Source organism: Protopterus annectens, chromosome 10.part0 (genome assembly GCF_019279795.1).
Source record: "Protopterus annectens isolate FY-2018-M chromosome 10.part0, PAN1.0, whole genome shotgun sequence".
NCBI lineage: Eukaryota > Metazoa > Chordata > Ceratodontiformes > Protopteridae > Protopterus > Protopterus annectens.
In genome coordinates this window covers 1269080705-1269106931 of record NC_056744.1, presented here as the reverse complement: position 1 = coordinate 1269106931, position 26227 = coordinate 1269080705, and positions in this window count along the sequence as shown.

The following is a 26227-nucleotide window of genomic DNA, read 5'->3' as shown; positions in this document are numbered from 1 at the left end:
AAATAATGGCAAGTCAAGATGTGCCATGCTAGTATACCCCTTACCAGGAATAGTGACTGCTGAAGTTCACTCAATAGGTGCTTCAATGAACCATCAGTTTGAGGGTGTTCACACTTATGCAACCCCCATATTGTATGCATCTCATTCAGTATCCTCACAACTAACACATTTGTTTGATTCTTAATTGGATTGCACAGGTCATATGTCACATATCAGGTGTGTGTGATGTTTTCAAATGCAGTAATGTGGCCCCATTTCATATCATAGAAGAGGCTGGCATGTCAACAGGTGTGTGTACTCTCCTCATATCCACATTAAGCTTTGAAGGTCATTGGTGTAACCGGATTTTATTGCACATGCATGCACTACTAATGAAGAAATCTGCAAATCAAATGTCAGTCATTAATTAGTGACATCACTCCTCATATCATCCCAGTTATGTGTCAGACAAACACATTGGGGTTGTGAGGAACAGAGCAAGCATAACTGCCAGACATCTATGCATGCAGCAATTATTTGTACAGTTGTGAGGTATGGTCTACAGTAGATGCCTGTGTGCTATACAGGTGCACAGCATTAATGTGTACATTGGTGCAGTGTGTTCCAGGGGAAGGGGCATCACCTACTAACATGATTTATGCATCTCAGAGTTGTATATTGTTAGTAACAGGGATTAAGACTGGCTGCAATGCATGATGTTGAGTGCCATGTGTCATGCATGTCAACTGTTGGGTAATGTGAAGTCTGTGTAATCTCTTTGTGTCACCTCGCCTGCAAGTGTGTGTGTGTGTGTGTGTGTGTGTGTGTGTGTGTGTGTGTGTGTGTGTGTGTGTGTGTGTGTGGAAGTAAACCATAATGTACAGGTAATAATTTACATATATTGTCTTCCCCTCACAGGTGGCGATGTGGGTTGGGGGCCCTCCCACGGTGAAACTGATGTCGGTGTCTCTACAGACTCTGACAATGATGATAGGCATAGTGAGGCACAGGCAGGGTTGTCAGGGACTGAATCTATGCTATTGGTTGGCATCCCACTTTTTTCCACCCCATCACCACACACAGTCACAATGCCCACACATACCCCATCACCTGTGGCCATAGATGAGGGACAGTCAGTGGGTGGTGGCATGGGACAGGAAAGTCTGGTGACTATGACAAGTGTGTCTGTAGACACCAGCCATAGCCAGATAACAGGTGAGGTCCCACACAGGTGGATGGACAGGGGTGCTCATAGGAGGACTGCTGCCTGTCATGCCTCTGCCACAAGTGCCATTGCAGGTGTCACCAGACACATGTTTCAGACTGTTATGGAGGCACAGGCACTTATGGAACTTTACACCAGGGATGGTCTGAGGCTCCAGAGGGCTACTCTACCTGCTGTACATGACAAAATCCGTGATCTTGCAGATGCCCACCATTATTATGTTGCGGTCATGGATAGACAGTTGGGTGAGATAGTGGTAATCCTCGACCATGTGATGTCTGTGCTAGAGCATGTGGTGGGAGTAGGGGATCAGCCACTGGACATGGGAGAGCACGACGGACAGATAAGGGTCTACATGGCCAAGCAACATCTTACTCCCGCTCCCGTAGTGGCAGTACCAGCAGCTTCACTGCAGGAGGGGGGGTGCTGTCCTCATCATGATGCAGCAGGCCATGGGCACATGGTCCTGGCCAGTCCCAACAGGGATGGAGATCCAGCAGGCAAATGTCTTCATCAGGGGAGAGTACCATATCTGGCCTTCTGCCTGGTGGTGCCCTTGCAACCCCTGGCAGGCCCAGTTCTCATGTACATGGCCAGACACAGTGAACTGTACACCCTGCCATTTACAGTCCACAGCTGTCCAACATACCCCATGTATAGGGCAGCCACATGACAAAACTTTGTGCATCCATTTACACACACACACACACACACACACACACACACACACACACACGCACATGCACACACACACACACACACACACACACACACACACACACACACACACACACACACACACACACACACATATCACCATCACAGCTAGGGCACCTCCATACATACATACACACACCACCTCTGCATGGTCCATTTAATAAACAACCCCCTAACCCACACACATGATGTAAACCAAATGGCTCAGCCTAGGCCTCTGTCAAACCCATACCACACCCTGTGCATTAGATGATACCTGTACCACATCTCTGTGATCCATACCATCGATGCAGGGACATGCTAATATGGTTCTGATGCACAGGGTGAATGTACTACAGTTTAGCAATGTAATGCTGTTTAAAGTGTCAGCTGGCATGTTTAATGCTTACATGTCAGGGTGTGTAGCTGTCCAGCCATGATGCATTATTGCTGTTATTAATAAATGTGGTCTCCATAATGTATTCTGTTTGTCTTATAGGTGTCTGTGTGTCAGGAGGATGTTGGCCTGCTGCCCTTTCCTACAAGGGGTGTGGCAGTGTGGTAACACATTGACTGTGTCATATCCAGGGTACAGCTGAATACAAGTAAAAGGTCTATATAACAGTTATTGCATGTGCCACATGGTTGATAGGTCTGAGGGGTTATACAGGTAAGTGCATGGTGGATGATGTAAGTGACTCTTGTACAGTGGACAATGGTAAGTGTACAGGGTGGAACACACCAAAAGTCTGTGAGTAACACACACACACACAGAGGCTTTTGTGTTGGTGCAACACTCAGAGTACTGTTCACATGGATGTACTTCACTTTGCAGAGAACTCATTTTTACAAATGTAATTCCACCAAGACCGAATTGCCAAAACCTCAAATCACTTAATAATCAGTCTGCCAAATATCATTTCACTGAAAATTGAAGTGGCAGGGTATATGTTTTGTTCCCCACTGTAGTGCAATCCAGGAGTTGGTATAAATAGTTGTGATGGTGTGAGGGGCAAAGCTCCCCACATTGGAGGGTGTGGGGTGGTGTAGACCCACACCTAGTTAGATTAACAACTACTTATCCTCTTAACATAGACTCGACAGTATAACAGCACACTACATGTGGGGATACGCACAACACTACCCCCAATGTGGGGTGCTGTACCACCAACGACCACCACCAACTATATATACTAACTCCAGTATCACTGTACAGCTGTACAGTGGGGAAAAGGGCATTTACACTGTTACTACTAGTTTTGGTGAAATGAGATTCCACAAGATAATTCATTTGCAATTTTAACTTTTGCCAATTTGGTCTTGGTGAAATGAACAACTGGGAAATGGTTTTACTGCAAACTGAAGTAGATCCCTTCACACACACACACACACACACACACATACACACACTTACCAACACTGAGATTAGAACCCCTACCTATGTAGTTATTGCTACTAATGTGTTCTGCCTTAATTGCACACACCACAGAGCTTGTAGGGTGAGGTGTGTTCCAAGGTTCCTGTAAAGTGGACTACATCACCAGGCCTTGTACAGTATGGCAATGGGGAATGCACTGAGTGTAAATGGACACAACATACTATAACATACTGACATATACACATTGACAAGCACATAGAGTCATACACACATTTGCCATACCTGAATTTAGTAGCCCTGACTATCCTGTCAGTCAGGGCATACTGTTACATAGTTCATGCACACAACACTGGCCTTATTGGGATGAAGATTGTTGTCAGATAATTGTGAGGTTGATGGAGACAGCAGACCACATACAGTAGACCTTGGCACATGTAGTGGGAGCGCCACTGTCTAAAATGTGACAGCCACCCTCTGAGTGGACATAGTACTCACTCAAACACAGGATAATGCACTGACACACAAATGTTCACAGATGTGGGCTTCCTCGGATTAGAACCCCTGGCTATGTAGTTGTTGCTACTACAGTGACACACCTTTACTGTATGCAACACAGACTGCAAGGTGATGACTGTTCCATGGCTCTTGTAGTGTGGCCAACATCACCAGCCCTTGTACAGTATGGCAATATGCAGTGTGTGCAGAGACTAAGCCCTCATAAAACTGCCTTAATCACTCTGTATCCAACAGTCCTTGTTCTGCCTAGCAACGAAATAAACAGCCCTTGTAGGTCATGAACCTAGGACCCTGCAAACCATAGTAAAAGCAATTTACAAACATATGCTGCTGATAGACCACATATAACTGGGTCAGCATGCACAGTTGGATACAAAAGGACCCATGACACTCACATCTGCCTCACCTCTGGCTTTTTTCCCTCAAACATGGCACATTGCTACAGTCATCCCTCTCCTTAAAGGGGTAGCATCTACAGACCCTGTGGATTATTGACCCCTTAACCCAACAGGTCCACTATGTAGGGGTATGGACTGCATCATCAGGGACCTGATTGACCAAGATATATGTGATCTCCTAACTCTGGATCCGCACAGTTTGGCTTTGTGAATGGCAGATCAAGCCTGCTCAACCTGGTTAACATCTTTGACTGAGTCACCAGGGCTGTGTATGATAGTAAGGCACTGCATACAGCCTACATCAATCTGCCCAAAGCTTGTGTTACCATCCCTCAGTGAGGGATTATTGATAAACCCCACAAACTAGGCATCAACCCATATATCATTGTTTGTTTTAAAAACTGGTTCACAGAACACACAAGTATGACAGTGGCAAACTCCAGGTCAGACTGGCAAGCAGTCACAAGTGGAGTTCCACAGGGATTACTACTGGGTAGTGTCCTGTCCAGCATCTACTTCTCAGGAGTCCAGCCCAACACAGAGGGACTCTGGCTGACCAAGTTCACAGAGGACTGCAAGCTGGGAGCTATCACTGACTCCAAAAGTGATGCACACATCCCATAGAAAGGCCTCACTGAGACCACTGGGTGGTGTGGAAACCATGCCCAGAAGCTTGACACCACAATATGCATCATCATCCCCCTTGGTAAAACACTCAGTTCCCAGTAAATACCACACAGATGGGAGCCCAATGAACACTGCATGCATTATAATAGATCTGGGGACATAGGTTGGCAGCAACTTCTCCTTCAAGCACCACATTGGCACTGTGGTCAATAAGTCCTTCTATATGGCACATTGCAATACCAAAGGTTTTGCATCCAAGAAGACAGGGGTAATGATCTCTGCCTACTATCCCTTCATTAGGCCACTCCTCAAATATTATGACCCCTTTGCCATTTACCTCATTAGACACCTGCTACAGCTGGTGAAGCCACAGAACCACCTCACAAAGGGGTTCTTAGGCATTAGACACACATCCTACACAGACAGACTCAGCAGACCCAAGCTATTCTCTGTGTCATACCACCTAATTAGCAGCTATCTGTGCTTGACTTACAAAGCCATGTCTGACCCAGCTGGTTTAGGAATGCTACATATAAATCCATCCACATCACACACTGTAGAGACCTCTACTTCAGTACTACAATCACCACAACATGCTGGTGGGACAGCTCCCTCAACAAGAGGCTGCACATGCCCTGGAATACACTTCCCATACATGTCATGCAGAGCACCTAGCTGACCCGGTTCCAGAGAAACTTTATGGGTGGATGGGTAATAGTTCAACCCAAGGATCACTGCAGTGGCTATACCTGATACAGGCACTAGGACGTAACATTGGGTGGCACAATGGCAGGGCCCTTCTATGTACTAGGCTTGCTAAGGCTCCTGGGCCATTACCTACTACACACCTGTGAACCTATGAAGGGAATAACATCAGCAGGATTGATAAAGTAGTGCAGTGGGTGTTTAACCTATCAAAATACTTTGTCCTACAAACAGACACACATGCACACACACACACACACACACACTTGCCAGATGTGAGAGTAGAATCCCTACCTAACTAGTGACTACCTAACTAGTGATGTGTATCATAGTGTTATGCAGTTACCACACATGCTACAGAGCGTATTGGGCTGAGAGTTGGCCAGAGGTGCTGACATGGGGAATGACATCAACAGGACTGATAAAGTAGGGCAGTGGGTGGGAAACATATCAAAATACTACTACTTACAAACATAGATACCCACACACACATTTTCCAGAAGAGTAGAACCCCTACCAACCTAGTCATTTGTACTATACTTTTAAGCATTTATCACATGCACTACTGAGCTTACAGGGCCAAGAGATGACCAAGGATGCTGATAAGGGACTGACATCATCTGGACTGATAAGGTGGGCCACTGTGAAGTGTCCTGGGTGGGAATGGCATAAAACTGTTTCACCTATGAACAAGCACACAACTCCCTCAGTCTTGCACACACAACTGTCTCACACACACACACACACACACACACACACACACACACACACACACACACACACACACACACACACTTCTACAATTGCCAGGACTGAGATTAGAACTCCTACCTAACTAGTTATTTGTACTATCGTGTTATGCAGTTATCACATGTGCCACAGAACCTATGGGGATGAGGCCTGATGGAAAGCACTTCTAAGATGACTGATATCTGCAGGACTGCTAAAGTTGGGAAAGGGGAGGTGTACTGGGTTTGAATGGACGCAAACACTTTTAGTTGTGAACACACACACACGCACGCATATTTGTTTGCCAGGACTGAGACTAGACCTCCTACCTCACTAGTTATTTGTACTATCTTGTTATGCAGTTATCAAATGGGCCACAGAGCTTATGAGGCTGGGCTTAACAAAAGTGACTGCTATAGTGACAGACATCTTCAGGATTGCTAAGGTGGGGCAATGGAAATTGCACTGGGTGGGGAAGGCCTGTTCATTCCTAGAGCCTACTGACATTTCTCTAAGTATATGAGTATGCCTAGTGTGTCCTTCTATAGTCCATGTGGGACTCCATTCCAGGGATTGTTGCACTCCAGTCATGTTTGTTTTGTGTTACAGCCATGCCTGTCAACCTGTTGGTGCAGGATATCTGGAGATAGCCTATCAAAATGTGGGGACAATGGGGCATAGAATGATTGTGACAATTTCTCTCAGTAATGTATGGGTTGCATGGGTTGCAAGGGTTACAGGGCTGGTTTTAGCAGACATCTGTAATATATGGCATTTGACACTGTCATGTACAGTTTCAGTACCTGGTGACATACCTCCTCAAATCATCACAGTGATTTACCAGAGGAATACAGGATGGATGATTCACACACAAGGATTATGGGCCAGATGCTATACATTCTTGCACTATCCAGCCTGTTGATGGGGTGTGCCTACAAGCAATTGACAGCTGGTTCTCTGGAAATGGTCCAGCACCTTGGGGATATATTACAATAGTGGAATATCTGTGCATTTATGTTCTGGCCTGGTCTGATTTCCAGTCCACAGTTGGGTAATATAAATCAGACAGGATCAGGGTGACAAGCAGACTCCAGATATATTTGTAAGGAACAGGATATGTGGGGGGTGTCCTGGGCAGATATGTTTGGCTATAGCTACCAGTACTTTGTATTGGGCTCTCCTCAATGGTTGACTGCACTTAGAAGGTCTTCTATGTGTCAGACTGTTTGACCAACCTGGAGGTGTGTGTTTGTCACACATATATGTATGGCCCACTTCATTTTGCTTGGATGGCCACATGTTGGGATCTGGATGTTGCATAGGATGAGTGATCAGGGAGGGGTGTGTTATTCCCCATGGCTGTGGGTGGAGACATGCCACCATCTTCCAGGGTTAGGCATGCCACCATCTTCCAGGGTTAGGCATGCCTGCAGTGGGTGTATTCCCATGTTTACACTCTAAGCCCTGCCTGTCGACTGTACAGAGCATCACAGAATGTCCACATTCATGACTCATATATCTTGTTGGTTACCCAAACAAGTGTGGTTTTCCAGCACAAGTGTTTTGCAAGTCACTCAGGGTTGAAGTCAGATATTACAGACAGTTAACATTGCAGTTTCAGACTTCGTACCCATCACACATTCCATGCTACTACAAATCATTCCATCAACTTTATAACATTATTAGAGCAGTATTTCACCTGTGTCCTTCTCTTTGGAACTTCATCACCTCATTATTCATGGCTTTGTCCTGATTTTTGGCTCCCTGAGGCTGGCAGGTTTGCTCCTAACAGTTGTCAGCATGGCCTTTCTTTGCATTTTGTGGACTGTGTTATATTGATGTTGTGGACCCCATGACACTCCCTAAATGGCACTGTGGGTGGGGCATATGAATTTGCCAGAGGCCTGTAGGCCAGGTGTGACAGTTGCAGGGCATCTGTAACAGGGCAGTGCATTCTGATGATCATACGTTCCCAGGCTGCCAGCAGGAGACACCCCTGGGATAGCATCAGTGAGTTGACTGTGAGTGTTACTGACAATTATTTTCTGTTACTATTGCACCATCAGTCTGGGTGACAGCTAGATGCTGCTTAAGTCTAGGAACATGTTACTGCATTTCTATGGGACTATGGGGGGGTGACATGACTGTACACGTTACACATCTGCACAGACTGTGCTAATATTTGCTTAACATTTTGGTCCCATGTAGCATTGTGGTGGCCCTATCTTTCAGACTACAGCCATAACAGTATTAACTACAGGTCTGATTGTTCTGGCATAAACATGTGTAGTTTCAGACATCTTACATTTCAAAGTCATATTGACACTGCCAGACCTGCTGTAATATCACTGTGTAAGTCTGTGGGTGGGGATTTTATGGGTTTTGCCATGTGGGGGCCTTTGCCAGGCATTTCTGTACACTTGTGCACAGCTGATCTGCTGTGTGGGGTTGGTGGTGGGTATGGGACGTCCACTTTGACATCCATTCATGTGACCTATGACCCCACCCAGTTATTTGGCTCACAACATATACTGGAGTGCTATTTGTTGACTAGGGTGGTACTGCATGGTGTGGGTATGACCTTACTGGGGATACACATCCTGCTGTCCCACAGACCTGTCAGCTGTCTGCAGCTATCTCAGTTAACCACCCCATTCCCTTACATGCTTGATCAATACCATAGATATGCTATCGGAAATATCCACACCATTATTTTAATTTGTTACAGAGACTGGCTTACCTTGTGCCTGCAGCTGTTGTGAGGGTGGTGCTTGAGGCCTGGCTATGTCAAATGCACATGATACACTGCTTATAAATGTTCAGGTATAGGTGATGTGATGTTTGGCATCCATTTTACTGTATGTGTGAGTCAGAGAGAGAGAGAGAGAGAGAGATCAACCCCTGGGGCCCTACAGTGTCAGTGTATGTGCTATGCGTTGCCTCTTTGCCAAGGCCAGGGCATATTGGGCATGCCTCCATTTGACTACAGGGGCAGGCCCATGATGTTCCTCCTCTGAGTCACTCTGTGCCTGTGGAGGCCTTGGCAATGGTGGGGGGCTGTGTGGCCATTCCCCATTTTGTTTCTGCTGCAGCTGTTTCCGCAGGATCATATTGTGTAGCATGGCACATACTATTACCATGTGTGCACATGTGGCTGTAGAGTACTGCAAGGTTCCACCAGATATGTCAAGGCAGCAGAACCATGACTTGAGCATCTCAAACACATGATTTATAATCATCCTGGTTTGTGCGTGTGCCTCATTATGGCATTCTTGTGTGGGCATATGTGCATTTCTGATGGGTGTCATCATACATGGCTCCAGTGCGTAGCCAGCATCCCCCACTAAATGGCCATATGGGATGCCCCCCCCCCTGGCAAACCACTGATACAGCTGTGAGCATTGCCAGATGTGGGAGTTGTGATAGCTTTCAGGGCATCCTGCACACACATTCATGATAATGCCCTGGGCATAACACATGACTTGGCAGTTGATGGAGTGGAACCCCTTGCAGTTTACGTAGACCCTACCACGGTCACCAGGTGGTGCTTTGATGTAGATGTGTGTGCAGTCTATGGCACCCAGTACCTCTGGGTAGTCTGCTACATGGTGGAAGAGACGTATATTGCCAGGCAGCTCCTCACAGGTGCTGGGGATTTTAATGTGCTCCATGGCATGTGTTTGCATGGAATCCAGGAACCGGTGGAGTATCCTGGATGCAGATGCCTGTGAGACCCCCATGATATCCCCAGTTACTCTTTGGAAAGTACCTGTAGCTATTATTCTTAGAGCTACACATACCTTGGTATCCATTGGGATGGGGTCCCCTCTGTTTGTTCTGGATGTGAGGCAAGGCCAGCACAGCTCCACAATTTGCTTTAGTATGTCCCTGTCCACCCTGTAGCGCTTGACTATCTCCAGATCATGAAGCCTCTGGTAGGTTACCCTGGGCCTGAACACTCTTCTCCTCCTCCTCATATGTCTGGGATGGTTGTCAGCATTGTCCTCTTCACCACCTTCAGCCTCTTCCACATACTAATGTATGAGATCAACAGCAGCCCCTAATATTTTGGTAGTTTTGTCAGGTAAAATTTCACCATCTGTGTACACCTGTGGTGGAAAGTTTGTGGGAAAAACAGACTACAAGGTGTCTGCATAGTTTATAGTGGTGTGTTGCAGATGCTGCCTGTGTGATTGGCTGAGTATGATACATTCCACCTCCCAGCTCTGTTACTTGTATTTGAGTACCTCTATTCTGCTATTTCCTGTTTTTTTTTCTTGTTCCACTTGACATTTCATGTTTTTTAGTTTTGTGGTTTAAATCCCGCTACTTGCCATGCACACTCATTTAGGCAAGGTAAACAAGGCTATACAGCCTCGGACTCACCCCTTTGCTGACATATGCACAGTGCTGCCATTTCCTGTGTTTTTTTGGGGGGGGGTTTGTTTAAGTACAAGTGCATGCAGTGCACACCCGTTTAGCAGAACTGTCTCTCCCTGGACATGAACATGCTCTTCGTTTCATGGTGTAAGACATGACAGCCTCAGACTCACCTCCCCTTGCTTAGCTGTGCTTGGATAAGTGCAAACCTGGGCAACCATGCCCCAGTGTGCTTACAGCAAGCATCACATACCCCTTTTTGATGTCATTTACTTCTCCTGCTTATACAGCCATATTAGAGCACCTACATGGTTAGGTGCAATCTGACACTTAGAAGAAAATTTGTGATTTAGTAAGATTCCCCTCATTTGCATACCCCACTGCCTTACTCCATAGTTACTGCACTCACACCGAGCCTTTCCCCTTAGCAATCACTGTTCCTTAGTATTGTTTTCATTATGCATGCCACTGACTATAATGGCAAAATGCAGATTTCCCTGAAAATTGCTTTTTCCCCTGTTTTTTTCATTTTTGGCACGATCCCATTTGAGTGCCACTGCCCCATGCTTAAATGGCTGAGATTGGCCAAAAAAAAATAAAAGTTTTATTTTATAAAATGTAAGCTATTTTTCATGTCAATGGCCATATATTTGGCCATTGGCATGCCTACTAATTGTAATACATGCTTTCTTTCGAGCTGTTATGCCTCCATTTTGTAATTTACAGAAATGTATTAATCTACTAGCTGAATACATTTCTGCTTTGTATATTGTTCACGCACAGATGACTGCCTGCTTCCTGGATTACTAATTCACCTTATTGCATGGTTTTCACCAGCAAATGAGGTAATTAGCATATAGCAGTGGTGTCCATGCTGGAATAGTGTAGGAGTGCTCGTGCACGTACCGGAAGCTTGATCCGATCGCTTTTCGGCCATATTGCACGCAGCAGTTCTTGCACTATTCCTGCACCCCTTGCAGAGCTTGCTGAATCTGGCAATTTATCTTGCAACTGCAGGAAAGTAGAAAAGATTTTACCTGAGTTAGGCACCTTGAAGTAGGAGAATAAAAAAAGGTGCTGACTGGTTTGCTTTCTGACTTTCTACCAGAGTTGTCTTTCAGAAATAAACAATTTTTAAATGGTGCAGGCATATCACTTGGACCTTTTGAATTACAAGTTATTTTCTGATGCAGCAGGACTTGCACTATACAATGATATTCTTTTATCAGTCCATATGACCATAAAGTGCACAAGAAATTAAAAAAATAATAAAAAAAGAATAAAAAAATGGTTTATGAAAAACATCTAATGACCAAGCATTTCAACATAATGAGTTATATTGTGAAAGTTAGTGGAGTACGTTCCATTTTCTCCACTGTGGTACAACCATGAAGCTGGTGCATCTCTCTGCATATATATATATATATATATATATATATATATATATATATATATATATATGGTTTACTATTAAAATGTCATCGTTGGAATGTATGCCTATGAATTATTCAAACTACAGATGTATATTATAAATGTTCGAATGTTATATTTGCGAATGTCCTGTGCATTCGCAAATATAAATGTTCAAAGGTATGTACAGGGATCGCGATACAGTGCGGTTAGGGAAATACATCCCTTTCCTCACTGTAGTGCGATCTCGGAGTTGTAATATATTGTTAGTCGGTTGTGGGGAGGGTGCAGTGGGGCTTGCTCCCCTGCAAAAATGGGATGTTATTTGTAGGAGTTCAGGATTTACGGCAAGGTGGCATTGTCGTTAATTGCCGTAAAATGTTGAATTTGGCATTTTCAGCAATTATTGCAGATTTACGACTAACTGAACAGTCGTAAATCTGCAGATTCTACATTAATTGTCGACATTTACTATGAAATTTATTTTCAATTTTGTAATTTTAATAGTAAACATATATATATATATATATCTATATATATATATATATAAAATTATATATATATATATATATATATATATATATATATATATATATATATATATATATATATATATATATACACACACACACACACACACACACATATACACACACAAACAAACCTAAGGGTAGAAAGGTCACACAGACAAAAAGAGGGTAATTAAACGCAGCTGATGCTCATAATCATCAAGCTGCCTGCAAAATATCCCAACCATCAAAAAGACCAAAGGGTAAAACTTCACACAGACAGACCATTAAATAAAAATTTCAAGAAAAAACAGCCAGGTTAGAGTTTTTGATGTGTGATACCTTAAACCTCCTGTAATAGAGGCCAGTGGGATATATGCAAACAAATTCTTAAGGACATCAAGTATTTTAGTTACATGGGTTCTAAATGTCCACAACTTTTTCACTTTTTAAGTCTTTATGGTTACATTCAGGAGAATAAAGCCAAACCCCACTAGCTCTGGACATGCATGATTCAGCCTCGTTATCAACCTCATCAGCACAGCAGTAGTGGATAGTTTGGTTTAAACCCAGCTGATACTAATAATCATTAAGATGCCTAAAAAATATCCTGCTCAACATCCAAACCAAAAGGTAAAAAGGTCACACAGATAAACCATTCAGTAAAAAATGCTAGAAAACCTAGTGAAGAAATAGGGCAGGATTCACGAAGGCTTGCACAGAGTCTAAGAGTAGTGTAAGACTCCATGCAGCCTTCGCGATCCAGGAACAGCCCAAAGTCCAGCTAAAACGTCTCTTACACGGAGTGGGCGTGGATAAGCTAATCACCTCACTTGCAGCCGAATAGCATGCAAATGAGGTTGATTAGCGATCCAGGAAGCTCAAAACAGCCCGTGTAAGAGCCGTTTTAGCTGCAGAAATGTACTCAGTTGACAACTGAGTATGTTTCTGCAAAAACCACAATGGAGCCATGTCAGCTCCAAATAAAGGGTGCATATGTGTCTGGCAGCATGTCAATGGCCAAATATGTGGCCATTGGCAAGGTAACCTGATGCAAAAGTAATAAAAATATATACGATGTTTAAACCCAGCGCAGCCCCGCGCAAACGGGCTGCACTGTATAAAACATAAAAATGAAGGTTATAAACCCACAAATGTGGGTTTTATGCAATACATGGATTTACAATGCAGGGACCAGCAGACCAAAAACAACATGGCCACCGTTTAGTGGTTGCTAAGGGGGAAGCTGAGTCTAAGACATGTAACTAAGCATTAATAGGCAATCTGATGCAAATGAGTGTTAGGATACTGAATTCCACTGTCACATAGCAAATGAGCACATTCTGAGTAGTGTAAGAGTTACAGAAGGGGGAGGAACAGAGTATGAGATAGGTGACATCACAGGGGGGATGGCAGAAAGAAATGCAGTTCATTGGAGGTCAAAGTTACATGACAGATGTCAGACACATATCATGGAAAGAGGAGTGCCACAACATAAGCATGGGAAAGTCAAGAAATGGAAGGTGTACACTGTTGCCTACACCAAAGTTTCTTGCTGAAATGCGCACGCAGTGTCGCACCATGAAGCGCGAGTAAGACAGTGTGCGCTTGTGTAAGGCAGACTGAGCATGTGGGAGCATGTTGGTAGATGTTTAGCACTGTTTGTGCGGGTGTGCACGCGTGTAGGGCAGACCTAGCATGTAGAAGCCTGTTGGCAGACCTGTAACACTGTTTGAGCTGGTGTGCGCACGTTTTAACCCGAATAAGCAGATTCTGAACCATGTAAGCATGTGTGCGCGCGTGTAAGCCACTGTGAGCGTGTTTCTGCTGGTATACACGCTGCTCCCCCCTGAGGAAACAGAAAGGAAAAAAGGAAGCAACAGAATTAGTAGGAAGCTAGCAGGGAATACTGCTGGAGCTAGCAGGTGAAAACAATTAGAAGCAGGCAATTACACAGGCAGAATAGTAGCTCAGCTCAACACTTAAATGGCTGAGATTGGCCAAAAAAAAATAAAAGTTTTATTTTATAAAATGTAAGCTATTTTTCATGTCAATGGCCATATATTTGGCCATTGGCATGCCTACTAATTGTAATACATGCTTTCTTTCGAGCTGTTATGCCTCCATTTTGTAATTTACAGAAATGTATTAATCTACTAGCTGAATACATTTCTGCTTTGTACATTGTTCACGCACAGATGACTGCCTGCTTCCTGGATTACTAATTCACCTTATTGCATGGTTTTCACCAGCAAATGAGGTAATTAGCATATAGCAGTGGTGTCCATGCTGGAATAGTGTAGGAGTGCTGCACGCATGCGGAAGCTTGATCCGATCGCTTTTCGGCCATATTGCACGCAGCAGTTCTTGCACTATTCCTGCACCCCTTGCAGAGCTTGCTGAATCTGGCAATTTATCTTGCAACTGCAGGAAAGTAGAAAAGATTTTACCTGAGTTAGGCACCTTGAAGTAGGAGAATAAAAAAAGGTGCTGACTGGTTTGCTTTCTGACTTTCTACCAGAGTTGTCTTTCAGAAATAAACAATTTTTAAATGGTGCAGGCATATCACTTGGACCTTTTGAATTACAAGTTATTTTCTGATGCAGCAGGACTTGCACTATACAATGATATTCTTTTATCAGTCCATATGACCATAAAGTGCACAAGAAATTAAAAAAATAATAAAAAAAGAATAAAAAAAATGGTTTATGAAAAACATCTAATGACCAAGCATTTCAACATAATGAGTTATATTGTGCAAGTTAGTGGAGTACTTTCCATTTTCTCCACTGTGGTACAACCATGAATCTGGTGCATCTCTCTGCATATATATATATATATATATATATATATATATGGTTTACTATTAAAATGTCATCGTTGGAATGTATGCCTATGAATTATTCAAACTACAGATGTATATTATAAATGTTGAATGTTATATTTCGAATGTCCTGTGCATTCGCAAATATAAATATTCAAAGGTATGTACAGGGATCGCGATACAGTGCGGTTAGGAAATACATCCCTTTCCTCACTGTAGTGCGATCTCGGAGTTGTAATATATTGTTAGTCGGTTGTGGGGAGGGTGCAGTGGGGCTTGCTCCCCTGCAAAAATGGGATGTTATTTGTAGGAGTTCAGGATTTACGGCAAGGTGGCATTGTCGTTAATTGCCGTAAAATGTTGAATTTGGCATTTTCAGCAATTATTGCAGATTTACGACTAACTGAACAGTCGTAAATCTGCAGATTCTACATTAATTGTCGACATTTACTATGAAATTTATTTTCAATTTTGTAATTTTAATAGTAAACATATATATATATATATATATATAAAATTATATATATATATATATATATATATATATATATATATATATATATATATATATATATACACCCACACACACACACACATATACACACACAAACAAACCTAAGGGTAGAAAGGTCACACAGACAAAAAGAGGGTAATTAAACGCAGCTGATGCTCATAATCATCAAGCTGCCTGCAAAATATCCCAACCATCAAAAAGACCAAAGGGTAAAACTTCACACAGACAGACCATTAAATAAAAATTTCAAGAAAAAACAGCCAGGTTAGAGTTTTTGATGTGTGATACCTTAAACCTCCTGTAATAGAGGCCAGTGGGATATATGCAAACAAATTCTTAAGGACATCAAGTATTTTAGTTACATGGGTTCTAAATGTCCACAACTTTTTCACTTTTTAAGTCTTTATGGTTACATTCAGGAGAATAAAGCCAAACCCCACTAGCTCTGGACATGCATGATTCAGCCTCGTTATCAACCTCATCAGCACAGCAGTAGTGGATAGTTTGGTTTAAACCCAGCTGATACTAATAATCATTAAGATGCCTAAAAAATATCCTGCTCAACATCCAAACCAAAAGGTAAAAAGGTCACACAGATAAACCATTCAGTAAAAAATGCTAGAAAAACCTAGTGAAGAAATAGGGCAGGATTCACGAAGGCTTGCACGGAGTCTAAGAGTAGTGTAAGACTCCATGCAGCCTTCGCGATCCAGGAACAGCCCAAAGTCCAGCTAAAACGTCTCTTACACGGAGTGGGCGTGGATAAGCTAATCACCTCACTTGCAGCCGAATAGCATGCAAATGAGGTTGATTAGTGATCCAGGAAGCTCAAAACAGCCCGTGTAAGAGCCGTTTTAGCTGCAGAAATGTACTCAGTTGACAACTGAGTATGTTTCTGCAAAAACCACAATGGAGCCATGTCAGCTCCAAATAAAGGGTGCATATGTGTCTGGCAGCATGTCAATGGCCAAATATGTGGCCATTGGCAAGGTAACCTGATGCAAAAGTAATAAAAATATATACGATGTTTAAACCCAGCGCAGCCCCGCGCAAATGGGCTGCACTGTATAAAACATAAAAATGAAGGTTATAAACCCACAAATGTGGGTTTTATGCAATACATGGATTTACAATGCAGGGACCAGCAGACCAAAAACAACATGGCCACCGTTTAGTGGTTGCTAAGGGGGGAAAGTCAAGAAATGGAAGGTGTACACTGTTGCCTACACCAAAGTTTCTTGCTGGGCGTGCATGCGCACGTGTGCGCACCATGAAGCGCGAGTAAGACAGTGTGCGTGCGTGTAAGGCAGACTGAGCATGTGGGAGCATGTTGGTAGATGTTTAGCACTGTTTGTGCGGGTGTGCACGCGTGTAGGGCAGACCTAGCATGTAGAAGCCTGTTGGCAGACCTGTAACACAGTTTGAGCTGGTGTGCGCGCGTTTTAACCCGAATAAGCAGATTCTGAACCATGTAAGCACGTGTGCGCGCGTGTAAGCCACTGTGAGCGTGTTTCTGCTGGTATACACGCTGCTCCCCCTGAGGAAACAGAAAGGAAAAAGGAAGCAACAGAATTAGTAGGAAGCTAGCAGGGAATACTGCTGGAGCTAGCAGGTGAAAACAATTAGAAGCAGGCAATTACACAGGCAGAATAGTAGCTCAGCTCAACACTTAAAAATCTGCAAACAGCAGTGCAAGATGTTTCTCTCAAGAGACACTGCAAGACAGGAGTAAGCTATTAGAAGTGAAAACTGAAAAAGCTGAACTCAGAGCAGAAATGTTAGGGGCTGCCATAGCTGTCATAATGAGACATAGGCGACTTGCTGAGGGTGGTGACAATGCAGATGGTGCCAAACAACCCACAGTGAGGAGACGGAGAAGAGTGTACAGGCCCAGGGTCACCTACCACGGGTTACATGAGCTGGAGATAGTAGAGCTATAGAGTGGACAGAAACCTCCTGCAGCAAATAGTGGAGCTGTGCAGGCCACGCCTCACACACAGATCCAACAGAGAGGAACCCATCCCAGTGGAAACCAAGGTATGTGTTGGCCTAAGAATACTAGCAACAGGTACCTTCCAGAGACCAACTGGTGATATGATGGGGATATCACAGGCATCAGCCTCCAGGGTACTGCACCAGTTCCTGGATGCCATGTCAGCACATGTCGGTGATTATGTATATTTCCCCAATGCCCGTGAGGTATTGGCCAGCAATATGCGTCTCTTCCAGCAAATAGCGGAATACCCTGAGGTAGTAGGTGCAATAGACTGCACGCACATACGCATCAAAGCACCAGCCGGTGAGTGGGGTAGGGCCTACATTAACCACAAGGGCTTCCCCTCCATCAACTGCCAGGTCATGTGTGATGCCCAGGGCATAATAATGAATGTGTGTGCTGGCTGCCCTGGGAGCTACCATGATTCCCTCATCTGGCATTTGATGCAGCTGTACCAGACATTTGCCAATGGGGACATCCCACATGGACACCTAGTGGGGGATGCAGGTTATGCACTGGAGCCGTGGCTGATGACACCCATCAGAAACGCACACACACCTGAATAGGAACGCCATAATGAGGCACACGCACAAACACGTAATGTAATAGAGCGTGTGTTTGGGCTGCTCAAGTCATGGTTCCGGTGTCTGGACACATCTGTTGGAGCCCTGCAGTACACACCAACTACATGTACCCAAATTGTCATGGTATGTGCTATGCTACATAATATGATCTTGCAAAAACAGCTGCAGCAGGACCAGCATAGGGCTAGGCCAAACAGCCCCCCACCATTGCCAAGGCCATCACAGGCAGAGAGTGACTCAGAGGAGGAACAACCTGAGCCTGCCCCAGTAGGCAGAAAGAGGCATGCCCAGTATGCCCTGGCCTTGGCAACGCATAGCACATACACTGGCTCAGTAGGAACCCTGGGAATGATACCCCCTCTGACTCACTCAAATAATTCAGTTTAGTTTGGATAATAACAGGGATGCCTAAAATGACATGACCTGCTCACAAACATGTACAGGGAGTGTAATATGTGCATCCGACAGAGGCAGCCCTGCAGCACCACCTGAGGCATGAATGCCATGTGTTAAGTAATGTAACACCATGTACTATATGCACACCTGAGGACCCTGACTAACATCTTACCCTCACCAAGCATCATACCACAATATGACAATGAGATGATCAAGTGCAATAATTGGCTGAAGTATCGCAGTTAGTCAAAGGGGATCCAATGTGTGCCAGCCCGGGATGACATGCTGAGCATGACATGATGCTCCACCTGCTAGGACTGGCGTGCACCTATCAGTGCAGGCCGTATGGATACTGGCAAAGGCTGTTGTTACCCACAGCGTGTCCTGAATAGGTAAGGCTCAAAACACAAACCTACCTCCATAGGTATCAGAAGGGATAAGAACCTAGATGTAATGCTACCCAATGCCAGAAGTCGAAACAGCAAGATGCATGCAGTCTAAACTCATCCAGTATGGAGAATGTTGATATCTGTGCTGTAACAGAAAACTGTGGCAAGGCTCACAACAGCACCCTAACACTACCAGGTTACACCTCATACTGTGCTGTACAGCCTCAAAACATGGAACAAGCTACAAAAGGAGGGTGACTAGCAATAATTGTCAAGGATAACCACACCCCCATGTTGGTACCACAACAAGAAGCAGCATGGACTAGCCATGGTCAAGTAACAGTGGCTAAAACTGCCCCCCAGTTTATAGCCTGCTACAGATTACCGTCCCAACACCAGGAACTGCACCTGGCCTATGCTGGAATACATGAATATATCAAGTCCTCCAAACCACATTATACTGGGTGACTGAAAATACCCAGACATAGACTGGGAGCATTATACTAGCCCCAACACTGTAGGACAAAAGTTCATAGAATCCATAAACCAAAATGCCCAGGAACAACGTACCACTCCCACAAGAGGGGTAAGCATACTGGATGTGATAATCAGCAACATGGGTACTGGATGGCAAGGCGAAGTGTATTGCTCACTGGTAAAACCAGACCATAGAGTAATCACACTGGATATACAAATCCTGGCCACAGTCCCTGGCCAGAAAGCCACAGTGAAAAACATGTGTAAAGCAATATTTGCACTCCTCCAAACTGATGTGGAATCCATTAAAGGTCCTGTGCAGGTGCAAAATATGGGCCACACCTCAGAACCTGTAATACAGCCATTCCATGAACACTGCTAGGAATGCTTGGATTATGCAATCCTAAATTAAAACAAGACACAATGCCATACACGCAGGCATCTGGCATGGTGGACACCAGCCATAACCAAACCATGCAAGAGAATGAGGAAGCTACTACATGATAGAGCAAACATAAAAAATGAAGTAATCACTGATCAGTAGTATGGCAATAAAATATTTCCACACATACAATCCACTAAGGCCAGCCACAAGTTGAATCTGTGAATCTTGAGGCAATGTTACACCTGCCCCAAGTACACAGAAAACCCCCAACACCCCCCAAGAAATACAAATATATGTGAGAGATGCAACCATCTATCCAAACTGGAGGCTGAGCTCCCTCAACTCAGTACTCCCAAAACTAGTCAGGAGGAGAAGATAACCACACACACCACAAACCCAGTCCCACATAGACCTATCACAACTGCAAACCAAACACATAAACACAGAAAAACATTCCCGGAGCCCCGAATTACAAACACACCACACCAACAGAGGCCTCCAAAGCAGACACCCACTCAAACAACCTCCAAACATAGCACATGCAACACATAGTACACAAAGCTGGTGTGCCAAACAGTCACAGGCCAGAAGGAGAAACAACATGCCTGATACAGTTGTAATAGGTGACTCCATAGCGAGACACACTGCTGTCCTGCACACCAGACTGAACAAGGGAAAGGGTACAGTAAGCTGCCTGTAGGCTGCCACAATACGCCACATAACACAAGTATGCAGGTCACCCCAAAGCAAGTAGAAATATGATGCAGTCATAGTCCATGCTGGTGTGAATGACCTGAGATGTACCTCCGCGGACTACATGAAAAGAGACATAGATGAGCTCTCTGATTATGTAGTCCAGGCCGGTATGACACTGACCGTTTGCAGCATCCTACCCTCACCAAGAATGATGCCACAGTACAAACACGGAATGATCAGTTATAACAAGTGGCACAATTACTGGTGTCATTCCAAGGGATCAATGTCTGTCTTCTTGGGATGTCATGCTTGACAAGCCACAGCTGTTCCAGGGATGGCTTTCACCCGTGAGCCCTGGGCGTCTGGATATTGGATAAGGCTTTTGCCACCTCCATAGAGCCTTTCGTAGGCAAGGCTGAAAAGACTAACCCACCACCCTACAAAACATAAGTGGAAAGAAACATAAGGGTAATGCTGACCAATGCCAGATGTGTAAACCCCAATATGCATGCTCCCGAGGCCATCCCCAGTATGGAGAACATCGATGTATGTGCAGTGACAGAAACCTGCTGCAAGCATCCTGACAGCACACCAGCACTACCAGGTTATACCACATATCATGCGTCATGGCCCCAAAACCTGGAACAAAACATAAAAGGAGGGTGAGTATCCATATTCAGCACAGACACCCATACGTCCAGGTAACTGACAATGCACAAGGCATTGGAGTCCACCCATGTGCAACTAACCATAAGCAAGACTGCTGTACAGTCTGTAGCATGCTACAGACCACACTCTCACACACAGGAACCCCACCCAGCCGTCCTGAAGACACTGGACAGTATGAATGTCCCACCAAATACCAAACAAGGTACTCACAAATTACCACATAGGTGGCAAACTATTATGTATGGAAGGAGTAATCAGGGACCTAGGGACACAAGTGGACAGTAACCTGTTATGTGACACTCACATTGCCAATGTGGCTAGGAAGACTGTCTACATTGGACACCGTATCATGAAAGGATTCACATCTACGTCAACAGAGGTCATTGTGCCCCTATACTGTTCTCTTATCACACCCATAATCTAGTACAATGCCTCATATGGGATGTACCTTACCTGACACCTGCAGCAGTTAGAAAGACCTCAAAGGTACCTCACCAAGAGGATAAAGGGTCTCAAATATATGTCATATGCTGCCTGGCTGTAGACACCCCAGCTGAATACAGTCACATACTGTCTACACAGAGGCATTGCATGCCTGTTGTACAAGGCCATGTCCAACACAGGAGTAATGGACATGCTCCACCCCAGAAAACTCAAAGCCATCGGAGCTGTGAGAGTGAGAGATGTCAACCTCAACACATAATGAAATAGGATGTGCTGGAGGGACAGATACATAACCCAGAGGCTCCCCACACCCTGGAACAGAATCCCACTCCATGTTAGACAGAGCCCCTCACTGACACTCTTCAACAGGAATCTTGCCAAGTGGATGGATGATCATAGAGTTACACTGGGGGTCTTCACTGTGTCACGTCCAGACAGAGGCACAGCAAAGCAAATCATAAATGGCCATAATATTCACATAGCAAGGGGTGGCGAAAGCCACACACACTCTAGCTAGGCTAACAAATGCCCTAGGGTGGATAGCCTAGTATGAACCTATGAACCTATGAAGATACAAATTGTACAGGACACTAAGGATAATCCCAAGGCTTCCACAACTGATGGTAGGAGCCGTGTTGGGAATTCACAGATATGCTCTGAATCACACAAATATCACAAACAACATACCAAACACACACACATATTGCCAACATACATCCTGACAGGTGCAGTGCAACCCCCCCCCCCAGAATGCAAAATATCTGTCCCAGCAGACTGCTGGCCCCCTGACATTGCAGATGCTGAGGTAACAGCCAGCATCTATAAAGCAAAACACACAGCAGCAATGGTATGAGATGGTGTCCTGGGCTGAGTCCAACATGGACTCCATGACGAATGGAATGCCAAATCATACTACTGCTCAATGTCAGCCTTACCACAGGATATGTACCCAAAGAGCAGTGTACAACAACAGTGGTCCTTCTCAACAAAGGTGTTGCCTGAATGGATACTGAAAACTACCACCCCAGAATCCTGAGAAGCTCGGTCTGCACAGCTATGGAAAGGATCAGCATGTACCGCAGACATAAAGATATTGGGGACCTACTGACACCGGACCCTACCCAGTGTGGCTTTCTTAAGTACAGATCCTGCCCCTAAACATGTTTGACTCATTTGAAACAGTCATTAAGGTCATTGATGAGGGCAATGTGGTCCACACAGTGTAGCTGGACCTTGCAAAGGCTTCTATACAATACCCTACGTGTTCGTTATAGATATGCTCACCAGCTTAAATATAAACCCCTATGTCAGTAGAGGGGTTGCAAACCAGACCAAGGACAGAACAAACCTGGTCAGACATGCTGCAGCCATGTCAGACTACAAACCAGATATAACTGGCATTCCACAAGGCTTGGTCCTGGGATCTCCCTCGTCTGGTATATATGTCCCATAGGTACAGGCCAACATGGAAGGACTGTGTCTGAACATGTTTGCAGAGGACTACAAACTGCTCACCATATATGACCCTCCAGCTGACTCAAGCATCCCACAAAAGGGCCACATAGAAACAGACAACTGGTGCCATAGCCATGTCAGCAAGCTAATTACAGAAAAGTGTATAGTCAACCCCCGTGGATATACATTAAGTGCCCACCAATTACCACGTAGGTGTTAACCCATTACGTACTTAACATGTAATGAGAGACCTGGGGACACAAGGTGATAGAAATCCTGCATTGGACAAACATGTGGCTGTAGTGTTCACAGAAACATACCATATACCCACCTAATCATGAAGGTTGTCAGATCTAGATAAGGGGAGGTCATTGTGGCTCTGCAGTCATCCTTTGTCAGCGTTACAATTGACTACAATAGCCCCTGTGGGATGTACCTCAGCAGACACCTCCATCAACTGTAAAGTCCCCAACAGTAACTCACCAGGAGTATCAAAGAGCTTGCACAGATGCCATGTGTTGCCTGATTAAACAAACTGCAGCTACACACACTGCCATACTGCCCACCCAGAGGCAAGCTGTGCCTGATGTATAAAGCCATGTCCATGCTGGTATCAATAAACATGCTGCACCTTGTACAATCTGAATGGCAGTGAGCTATGCACATGAGAGACCTGAACCCCAGCACTGACTTACATAGGACAAGCTGTACTGCATGATCCATAACACAGAAGCCACCCCCACCCATGAGTAAACTCCCAGTACAGGCTATCCATAGAGTCACTCATTGATTCTCCTCAAGAGGAATCTTGATGAGTGGATGGGAGATGGTAGCTTTACCCTGGGTATCACTGTTATGTCACAGGTAGACAGAGGCACAGTATACTAACCATGACATATGTCATGGCAAACTCCACTTACAATGTGTGTCGAAGGACAAACACACTCTCCGACTAGCATTAGAAATGGCCTAGGGCTCATCGCTAGTGTTTGCAAATGTACACCTATGTTGTGGAATACACTACCAATGTTGGACAAGCCTGGTTTAAGTAGTTCATATCTGAACATAATACAACATGGTCAGATGTGCACAACTGGCCCCTAACCAGGCTGTTGTGCTCACTATGGAAATGTAAAGCAGTGATAGGACTAAAGCCCAGGATACTGTCCACCACAGTCAAAGTACTGAACCAGTACACTATACAGTACTACAGTGTTAGGTCAGTGTGAAAGGATGTTGACAACTGTATGCAAAGTATCCCATGCAAACCCTGCAGGTACAGTATAATCCCTGTTGTGTTCACACACAAAGCAGTTGGACAGTAACTACACAACATAACACACAACACACAACCATAAACGGGAGATATTTGTTGAAGTTCACACTCATCCACAAATGTGGTGGGCTGCAGAGTTCAAGATATGGAAAGCTCACACTGGGCATGCTCACACACTTTGATAAATGAGACATATGTCAGACAACATGCCATGGGAAGGCTGAACTGGGCATGCTCACACACTTAGGCCAAATCTCAGTTTAGCAGTTGGCCACACATCTGGTATTTGTACATGTTATTCCAGGAACCAACCACATTACAGCAATCTGCCCAGTGCACACAGTTAAATGACTACAGAGACATCATTGATATAGTGGATCCCTCCCATATGCAAACATCTTCCACAGATACACAAATTGTTCATACAAACAGGGAATGCTATGGCAATAAAGACCTGCAAACAGTCTATCAGCAACAAATAATGTGCATTTGACAATTAAACATATGGGTGTAGAGGTCAACACTAGGCTGTTTGCCCTAGGGAATGACAGCTTAGCCAGAGTGTGCTTGGCGTCTGCCTCCCCACAGGATGCACATTCCCCATTCTAAACACTGATGATGTCAGCACCCTATAAGTACAGCAGGAGAAGGGAAACCTCCCAGTAATGCGAATAGCGTGCTCTGCTAATGTGTCTGTCTCGAGTGTCATAACATAGTCAGGTAGGGATTTGAATCCTGCAAATGGCAAGTGTGTGTGTGAGTGGGGTTGGTGTGCGTGCAAGTCTGTGTGAAGGAAATGCCCTTTTGGCAACTAGGAGAACAGACTACAGGATGCACATTCCTCTTTCTAAACACTGATGATGTCAGCACCCAATAAGTACAGCAGGAGAAGGGAAACCTCCCAGTAATGCAAATAGCGAGCTCCGCTAATGCGTCCGTCTCCAGGTAGGGGTTTGAATCCTGCAAATACTGTGGGTGTGTTTGAGTGGGGTTGGTGTGTGTGCAAGTCTGTTTGAGGGAAATGTCCCTTTTGGCAACTGGGAAAACACAATACAGGATGCACATTCCCCTTTCTAAACACTGATGATGTCAGCACCCTACAAGTACAGCAGGAGAAGGTATGTGGCATGGACAATGACTGAGTCATATGTGTCCATGCCTCTGACTGACCTGTATGCTTGTGTTATGTGGTGGACCATAGTGCCCCACGGGCAAATCACTGTGACCTTCACCTTGTCCAGCCTGGTGAGCGTGACCACACTGTACCGGACAATAAAGGTAGCTAACACAACTGTGGCAGGTGTGTTGTCTAGCCGTACAGGCTGTGACTGTTTGGCACACAGGATTTCTGTGGTATGTGTTACGTGTGATGTGTTCAGGCATAACGTATGCCTGTGTGCCAGCTGCAGAGGTGTGTGCCGCTCAGGCAGGATGCTATTCTAAGGCTCCACGAATGGCCCAGTGTGTACACGTGCTTGTTTTGCTGTCAGTGTAGGTCTACATCAGACTGGCATTGTAGTCACTGTAGTATTGCATGCCACCTGACAGGTTATGCCAGTACTGGGTTCAG